The sequence below is a fragment of the Bison bison genome, unplaced genomic scaffold, assembly GCF_000754665.1.
Source record: "Bison bison bison isolate TAMUID 2011002044 unplaced genomic scaffold, Bison_UMD1.0 scf7180017864066, whole genome shotgun sequence".
In the NCBI taxonomy this organism is placed as follows: Eukaryota; Metazoa; Chordata; class Mammalia; order Artiodactyla; family Bovidae; genus Bison; species Bison bison.
The window spans coordinates 1,855,123-1,865,044 of record NW_011494638.1 but is presented as its reverse complement, the minus strand read 5'-3'; the positions used below and the strand labels follow the sequence as shown (position 1 = coordinate 1,865,044).

The 9,922-nt window shown below is 40.0% G+C and overlaps 1 protein-coding gene across 1 annotated transcript in view; it reads left to right on the top strand.

Annotated features, from left to right (window-relative positions):
- Positions 1 to 10: 10 nt before the first annotated feature.
- Positions 11 to 9,922, top strand: part of WDR72 (WD repeat domain 72) — a 227,036-nt gene continuing 217,124 nt past the window's right edge. Inside the window, exon 1 of the mRNA XM_010836763.1 lies at positions 11 to 188. The gene's annotated coding sequence lies outside the window, so the exon portion shown is untranslated. The remainder of the gene's footprint in view (positions 189 to 9,922) is intronic.

Here is a 9,922-nt window from a genome sequence, read left to right as displayed (position 1 = left end):
CTACCCCTCTGTCAAGCTGCCGGGCCGCTGCAGCTTCGGGGCACCCAGTCTAGGTTAAAGCAGCCGCCCCGGGCTCGGCTCGGGCTCCTCTGTCCCAGGCTGTGGCCCCGGACGGCCCCGGACTCGTGCTGCCCTTGGCTTCCCGCTCTCAAGTCGAGGGTTTGGATACCGAGGGGCGAGGAAGGAAGGTGAGCGCGTGTTGCAGTAGTTATAATCTCTTTTTCTGCTCCAAGTTCTTGCACGTGGAAAACTCCCTCTTCTACTCTCTGGTCTTGATGTCGCATCCGTAGTGACCGAAGACAGGCACCTGTCAAATCGGTCCTTTCGAGTTGTGGTAGCGGGGCCTGGATGGCTTGGTGTAGGTGAGGTCTTGAGAGAGTCTCTTGGGACTCGGAAATCGGACGTCTCCGGGACTGGAGTTCTTGAATTCATTAAGCTGAGTCGAGTAGCTGGGGAAAAGATCCGGTGGACGCCGGCAGGAGAGGGTGTGACATCTTGGGACCTGTCGGGGCAGGGAATCTGGTGAAAACTTTCCTTGATGTGCACCCGCGGCTGCGCCAGCAATAAAGGTTGCGGACACAACACTATTATCACTTGTAAAGTTGGACGAGGGACAGGAAAATCCAGGGAGTGATGTCTGCATTGACGAAAAATCTGGCCAAGGTGAAGTACTAGCAGTACTGCCTTGCGGACAGGTGCTTCCCTAACCCCCTCCTCATCCGTTAGAACGTTTTTGTGTTCATTTCGAAAACTGTTAGGAAGACGCAATCAGAAGGTTGCTGTGAAACAACGTTAACTTTCTGTTCCTCCCCCTTGTAGTTTTATGCTAAAGGAGTTCAAGGTCATCTTTGAAAACTAGGTCACTTGTTTTGAATAGTTTTATCTGAAGAAAGGATTTGGAAACGCTGTCTCTTCCATCCCCTTTCCTACCCTCACCCCCACTTCTCCTGCCCCCCAGCAAACAGTGGGTTTAGTTTTCTGTCTCCTGAATTCTCACCTTTTAAAGATCAGGGAAGAAGAAAACAGCTTCTTTTGGCATGCAATTATTTGTGGTTAATCCGGTCTTGTGACTTTTGTTCCTTACCTCTCCTTTAGCTCCTTCAATATTACTGTGTACCCATAGTGTTTTCTGTAAAGAATGCAAAGGGTAAGAGGAGAAAGGGAAACTTTGTCCATGAAAAGCTCTAGTAAACATGATTATTATTTTTTAAACCACAAAAATTGGGGCTATATTGAGTTCTAATATCCTCACCACTTTGGGGGAAGATATTTGTAAATTATAATTATTTTATCAATAAAATATCAACTTAAAGTATAAGTCTCTCTCTGTGTGTAATATCTTGCATTAACAGGTCTATCCAATGAAGTGAATGCTTTAGAAATCTAAGGTTCTAGTTTATAGAGGCCAACTGGAATAGAAGTATATATAAGTTATTAAATAACTGTGCAATCTTGAGAATAGTGGTATTAGGAATATTTCAAAGTTTAAAGATTGCTTCATTCAAATATATCTGTGACTTGACAATTATTTTTTCTGTTATTTAATAGTGGTACAATATGCAGCATCTCTTATTAAGAATTCTGTCAGACATTTCTCTGGAAGCTCTGCTCTGAATGTATAGTTATTTTTCCCCTAGTCTAACACTTTTAAATTATGTTCTGAGTTAGAGGCAAGGCAATGAGGTAGGGATAAAGACTGAAAGAATATGTGTAAGTTCTCTTACCAGACCGTCTCTGAACACCTGGCAAGTCCCCAGCTTTACTCTGGGGTACCAACAAGTCCTTTGCTGCTGCTGCTGCTGCTAAGTCGCTTCAGTCGTGTCCGACTCTGTGCGACCCCATAGATGGCAGCCCATGAGGCTCCCCCGTCCCTGGGATTCTCCAGGCGAGAACACTGGAGTGGGTTGCCATTGCCTTCTCCAATGCAGGAAAGTGAAAAGTGAAAGTGAAGTCAGTGAGTCTTGTCCGACTCTTAGTGACTCCATGGACTGCGGCCCACCAGTCTCCTCCATCCATGGTATTTTCCAGGCAAGAGTACTGGAGTGGGGTGCCATTGCCTTCTCCGAACAAGTCCTTTAACTTACTTTAATTCATTTTTGTCTTCAAAGTAAGGAAACTGTATTGATCATAAAGGACATTTGGATCTTTTTGAATTATTCTATAAAAGGCACCGTCTCATTTCTAGAGCTTCTAGAGCTAGATATTGCTGTTCTAGACCAACATCTCATCTAGAGTTTGCTGTCATTTCCAAAGGGCTTCCTAACACGTTGGGCAGTGCCCCTGCCCCACCTAAGCAATGCCATGCAGTGGCTAAGGGTGTGAGTTTTAGAGACTCCTGAATCTATCTTGGTTTTCTAGCCCTTCCTTTTTTTGCTTTTAACAAAATGAAATTTCATCTGGAAAAAGTAAAATCCTATGTATGAGTGTATAAAAACTAAGCAAGTACAGGATGAGGGAATTGTCATTAATTGAATCATTGAATCTCTTGGTGAATTGACTGTGTTTCCTCCTAGTGAAGGGTGAGTTCAGGGCCCAGAAAGCTGATAAGATTTTAGGTTGCTTAAATAGTAATTACAGACAAGTTCATAGCCAAAGATATCTTTCTACATCTCCCTTTCTCTCCTTGTGCAGACCTCAGAGTTAACATTCAAGCTGACTTGTCTGGGAGAAGAAAAAGAGGTGGCTTTTAAAGCTATACCACATTCACTCATAATGAATACATTAATGTTTTGACATCCCCCTCAACATTTTTTTTACTTTTTGTTATATGTAAAACTACCTGCAAGCAAAATGCAAAGGAAAAAGAACAGTTTGCTGCCCTTTAAACATTCATGGTAGGGTTCAGGTAACTGAGAGAGGAAGAATTAGAGCAGAGCAATCAGAGCTCCCTAAAGGTAGAAAAGGAAGTGCTGGGAGTTGAGGAGTGCAATGTATCACCCAGTAGAGGCTCAAAGGAGTTACAATTTAGTTGCAGTTTTGAAGGCTCCATTTTTATAGGAGTTTGCCAGGAGGAAATGCTGAGGAAGAGCATTCCAGGCCAAAGGAAACTTTAGTGTGAGGGTCTCATAGGGTGAGAAAACATGACAAATACAAATCTTGACACATATTGTTTCATCCTTTACTGGCTACAGGATGTTGGCAAATTATTTTGCTTCTATGAGCTTTGGTTTCCTCAGATGTAAAATGAGTGTTGTATATTATTTTACATTGTTGTTATTTAGTCACTAAGTCATGTCTGACTATTTTGTAACCCCCATGGACTGAAGCCCACCAGGGTCCTCTGTCGATGGGATTTCCCAGGCAAGAATATTAGAGTGGGTTGCCATTTCCTTTTCCAGGGTACCTTCCCAACCCAGGGATCAAACCCATGTCCCCTGCATTAGCAGGCAGATTCTTTACCACTGAGCCAAAAGGGAAGTCCATTATTTTACATTATTAGGTCCTTATTTGATTTTCAAGTCTCTCCCATAAGTGTGTACATCACAACTTTGTTGGAAGACTTAGTTGCCTAGAAAACACAAGACTATATGATGCACAGGTGACAATCAGATAATTTGGTTCCCTTCACTCATCTTAGTCTCTTGATGAGAGAAAAATACAACAGAAATCCAGCCTTGAGTATCGATGGGATTTCATGTTTTCAAGTATATCATAAAAAGCAGACCAGTCTTATTGTTCAGAATGACGTATGAAGTTTTTTATAGTTTCACCTCTATTATCCCTATTTCCCAACCACTAAATGTTTACTTTGAACATCCACCTGTTTTAAGACCTGGCTCTGTTAGAGGAGTTCCACCACACCAAGAATTCTTTGATGGACAAAGGTTAGCATTCCTGTGTTTACATGATAGGATCTCAGACTATTTTAGGCCCTGCTTCCTGCTCCAGTTCTTGTTTTCATTCTGAGCAGTTGAAGTGAGTCTTAGAAAAACATTTTTAGGGGATGGGATCTGGATAATGTGTTAGTTCTTTTGGAATACCAAAATGCAACTTGAACATTTTAGGAGGAATTTGTTAAAGGACTGTACCCTCTTATGATTTTTCTCTGGTAGCATTAGCTCTTAAAATTCTTGGAAATGTGGAAGACTTTGCCTCAAAATTCTAACTTAATCATCTTGAATTATTCCTTCTTGCAAACAATGTATGTATTTTCTCAATGATTGAATACTTAGAGTTTTCCTGTTAAGGCCCTTTCCCCACATGGATTTCCAAGGAAAGACCTCAGGTAGTTTTTTTTACAAAGTCCTACAGAACAGGGAATATTTCTTTCTCTGTGTCATTTAGATGGCAGTAGATAGAAAAAGACTTTTAACTACTTTAAACTATAGTCACTGCAGAGAAAAATAGTAGGTTAGGGACCAGATGAGGACTTTTGGCTGTGGAAGGCCCAAATTAGGCTGGCTAGGTCTTGATGTTCTCAGGTGGTCATGCAGATCAGGCCCCAAACAAGAATTTTTGAGGGATTTATTCTTTTTGGTCTTTTATTCAGTGAATATTTCTTTAATTTTATTAATAATTTGTATATTCCATTAATTGTGTGGTACAGGGGCAATGATGAGATTGATTTAAGTTCCTTTGCCTCAAATGTGCTTAAGAATATCTTTGGAGAACTGGTTAAAATTTAGATTTCCAGCCTCAAGTTCAGATTCTCTCAGCCTCAAGTGGTGACCAGAGTCAGGCACATACTAGGTACTTTGATAAATGTTTTTGTTAAGTGAATTAACTGCCACTTTAAAAATCATTGTTAAAAGAGAATTCATTTCCTCTAATACATTTACATAATTTTCTCCTTTTTTTAAGTGTGAAAAACTCCATACTTGTCCTATGTTTCCGTGTTAGAAAGAAAATGTATTCAATTGCAACCATTATTTAGGAGTTGAAAATAAAAAGAATTTTTAATAACATTATAACTGTTTTTAATTAAGAGAAACAGTGACTGTGATTCTTAATATCCCATAATGCTGCGTGGGCACAGACATTTATTTCGCTCTTCCTGAGGCCCTAGCAGGTGAGAATTAGAAGCATTTTCTTCATGTGTATTTTTATTTCCTATTGAGCAAACTATACAAACAGGAAGAGCTTATTTATTATTATTATTATTTCAGTGATAACACAGAGATAAACTAAGTCAGAGCAACTCTCTTGAATAGCTAATGTCTGCCGCCCGGAGAAAGAGAAAATTATTTTCTGCCCTCCATGTTGATGCGTATAGAACATGTGTTCTGAGTAGCTGCTATTTTCACTGACTCTTTTTCCAGTTGAAGTGCAACATAAACTATTTTAATTAATATTGTGTCACCAAAAGGGATTGAAATAGCCAATTGAATTCTACCAAGATAGAGTCTTTTGATGAAAACATATCTTTATTGATTGTGGGTGAAGAAAATCATTCTTAAAATGAAATCCAGAGAAAAATCATATCCCTCAGAGAAAATTTCTGAGTGGCAGGCCAAGATTAACATCATAAAATTGAATTTGTGCTGCAAGCCTTTGATGTAATCAGCAGCTGGGAGATGGTGTTGCCCTTGCTGTGCTCCCTCTGATTGTGGTGAATTATTGTGTGGAATGAAATAAGTGTTTCTTGTGTCCCTCCTCCAAGAAATACAAACAAGGTATTAATAGGTAGTTTCTTGCTAGTTAAAATGGGTTGGATCGATTCCAGGCCTCTCAGGCGTTCATATTCCTGTGAACTATGGGTATTGGGCATTTATTTATGCCCAAGGGACAGAATTTCTTGATATCACCTGACAGTCTTTGGTCAGTAGAAACCCAACAGAGAAATGACAAGAGGGATCCTCCTTGCCAGGGACATATTTTTTTAAAATAAGCAGAAGCCAGGATATGTTAGAAAGTGCTATATTTGCCTGGTTTCTATTGACCTGTAGTCAGCCAACCCCTTCCCCGTCTCCCTCAGCCACCTCTTGTGACATCCACTGCCCTGAAATCATTGCAGTGTAGAAATCTCACTTTGTACTAGCAATCTTGTTCCATGACACCAGTGTTACACTAGACTTTTCGCTGTCATTTTTGTATTGAGTCCTGATGCCTAGAAAACACTCTTGTCCATGCATGCCCCTTTCACACATGTAATGGATAGCTTTTGTAGATTAAGTAGAGACAATCTATTTGCACATTTACCCTCAGATTAAAGAGTGACGTGGCACCTTAATCACCCCTGTGGTTGGACCTAAGTTGTTTTTGATTTGTTTAGTGTTTAAGTGGTGGGCTGACTTACCTGTAAACAAGGCAGTGGTGTCATCATTGGGTACGCTTACTCTCAAGTATTTTGAGAAGTGGGATTGTGCTGGGGACTTTCCCGTGCACTGTCTCATTTAATCTACACACTTACCATCAGTCAGTAAATAAGTCTAACTCCCTTGGCTAGGATTATATCCCTAGATCTGTCTGACTTCAAGGATCATCCCACTTTTCAAATGCTTGAGAGTAAGAGTTCCCAATGATGACACCACTACCTTGTGTGCAGATGAGTCAGTCCTGGAAAGGGTAATTAAGGCAAGAGGTGGGAGTGTGATCTGGCTGGAGGAGCCAGGACAGGGGAAAATGGTGAAAAGAGGTGAGGTAGGAGAATATAAAAAGAGAGGTAGGATTTGTCTGCTTCTGACAGAAAATCCACAAAGGTGAGAAGAATAGTTTCAAATGACTGACTTTTGTGTCTTGAATTAATGCTGAAATGAGCTGGAAGTCCCAGAAAATATCTTTTTAAAGAACCGACTACTCCAGTAATGCTAAGATTCCTTTGGATTATGACCCTCCAGTACTGACCCTCCTCTACCACTCTCTATAAACCACTATGGTGTTCTCTCTCTATAAGCCTCTGGATATACCTGTTTTGGCTACGCTTCTGCTAGGATTCTGGAATGTCAGAAAAGTGAAAGTTGCTCAGTCCTGTCGACTCTTTGTGACCCCATGGACTGTAGCCTGCCAGGTTTCGGTATCCATGGAATTCTTCAGGCAAGAATACTGGAGTGGGTATTCTTGGGCTTCCCTTGTGGCTCAGCTGGTAAAGAATCTACCTGCAATGTGGGAGACCTGGGTTTGATCCCTGGGTTGGGAAGATCCCCTGGAGAAGGGAAAGGCCACTCACTCCAGTATTCTGGCCTAGAGAATCCCATGGACTCTATAGGCCATGGGGTTGCAAAGAGTCGGACACAACTGAGAGACTTTCACTTTTATAGATACCTGTTGAATTAATAAATGAATATATTCTTTCTTCAAGGAACCTGTAATGTGCGTAGAAAGGAGATGTATTACACAAAAGAAGTAGAGAACAGAATTTGGTATATGACCAATTGTGTGATTCAGACTAAAATTTAAGTATATATCTTCAGAATCGATCTACACATTATTAAGATTTATGTTCTTACTAGAAAGAAACCAAATGTGTCAGATAATATATCAGTTTGCTAGGGCTGCCGCAACAAGCAGTACAAACTAAGTGCCTTAAGTGGCAGAACTGCATCATCTTACAGTTCCAGAGGTTCGGAGTCTGAAACCGAGGTGTCAGCAGGGTTGTTCCTTCTGTGGACTGTGAGCGAGAATCTGAGCCATGCCTCTCTTCTAGCTTCTGGTGGTTTGCTGACAATCTTTGGCATTCCTTCTCTTATAGGAATGTCACCCCATCTCTGATTTCATCTTCACGTGTCTCTCTCCTGGGTGCATCTTTCTCCAAATTTCCCTGTTTTATAAGGATGCCAGTCATATTGGATTTGGGATCCAACCTAATCCAGTATGACCTCATCATCACTTAATTAATCATATCTGCAATGATCCTATTCCAAGTAATGTCACATTCTGAGGTTTGGGGTGAGTTTGGCTTAATTCCTAATACATGGAAAGAGGGTAGATTTTCTTCTACTTTGCCAGTTTGGTACCATTAAAGTTTTATTTTAGTCTCCTCTGCTTAATTCACTTAATAGATGAGATCTACTGTAAATTATGAATAATAAAATGAAGGATTATAAATGAGTTATTTGTTTTGCTGTTTACTTAACAGGATTTATACACAGATATTGAGATTTAAAAAGCCTTCTGATAAGAGTGGCTAACATTCATTGAATGTTCACTATCTAATGATTTTCATGGATTTTCCCACTTAACTTTCACATCTATTAGATAGATATTACTAGATAGATACTAGATATTATTATTTATAGATTAGATATTAGATAGATATTATTATTTATTAGATAGATATTATTATTTATCTACATTTTATTGATGGGACTCCAATACACAGTTGTAAAGTAACCCCCCCAGGCCATGTAGTAGTAGAGTTGGCATTGGAATCCAGGCTCACTAACTCTGGGGCCTCACCACTGAGTACATGCTGTCCCCTTAATCTTATTACAGCCAGGTAAGGTAGACAACATTATCATTTTATGGTTGAGGAAAATAAAGCTTAAAATAACTAGAGACTTCCCTGGGTCACAAAACCAGCATGTGTATAATATTGATAAGTATATAATATTTGGGATTTGAGTTTAGATATTAACCTCCATGGGGAAATCCTTTCTACCTTAGATTTCAAGTTCCACTTGTGTTTCCTCTGCAAACATTCTTGCATTTACCTTACAAGGCACTCAAGACATGGTTGGTGACACAGGACGTCCTTGTCTCCTCAGATACTTGTGACTCCTTGAGGTTTGTAGATTCTTGTCTACGTTCCTAGAATCTTGCATAGTCTCTAACACACAATAGACAATAAATATTTTTAAACCAAATGCATATAAGTACAGAGAAGGCAATGGCAACCCACTTCAGTACTCTTGCCCGGCAAATCCCATGGACGGAGGATCCTGGTAGGCTGCAGTCCATGGGGTCGCTAAGAGTCAGGCACAACTGAGCAACTTCACTTTCACTTTTCACTTTCATGCATTGGAGAAGGAAATGGCAACCCACTCCAGTGTTCTTGCCTGGAGAATCCCAGGGACAGAGGAGCCTAGTGGCCTGCCATCTATGGGGTCACACAGAGTCAAACACGACTGAAGCGACTTAGCAGCAGCATATAAGTAAAGGCAAAGGAGCCAAAGAAAAGGGAGACCACCTGAAAATAAGAAATAAGGGTTACTAGAAGGAGTAACTGAGGTGACAGAAGATGAAATTTGGGGTAATGATAAAGATGTGATCATAGGAGATTACTACGACTATCTTAGAGAAATAAGCTAAACAAGAGGAAAAGATATGGTTTGTTGAAGTGATGAGAGGAAGCTCTTTTCTTATTGGAAGGTGGGATCATCAACTAAGAGTATTGGTGTGTAACGAGTTACCTGGGTTGCAATGAGATTTATGAGTGGGCAGAGGAAGAGATTTCACTTGGGATTCGATTAGAGACATGTTTCTCAGTATAAGTTTACGTAGTACACAGTAAACATTGATGTTAATAGACAAGTATTTATTTTAATGTACATTTTGAAAAAAATCTAAGCAGCATGTCAAATCCCATCATTTTATATAGTTATTAATGATTAAGATAATTTTAAAGGAGATAGTTATATAACAATTTATCCTTAAGTAAGTTAATTTAGTACTTAAAAATAAGTGAATTAAAGAAATAGGTAATTTTAGATTACACTTGGATATGGGAAAGAAAAATATGGCTCAAGATTGGAAAGAGGTTTTCAGAGTTTATACACATTCTTAGTTAAAGCTAGTCACAAAATGTGTACTTGGATGTGCTCAGTCATGTCCGACTCTTTGCAACTTCATAGACTATATAGCCTGCCAGGTTCCTTTGTCCATGGGATTTTCCAGGCAAGAATACTGGAGTGTATTGTCATTTCCTTCTCTGGGAGATCTTTCTGACCCAGGAATCTAAACCTGCATTTCCTGCATTGGCAGGCAGGTTCTTTACCACTGAGCCACCTGGGAAGCCCTAATCATAAAATGACGCGGTTGTAAATAC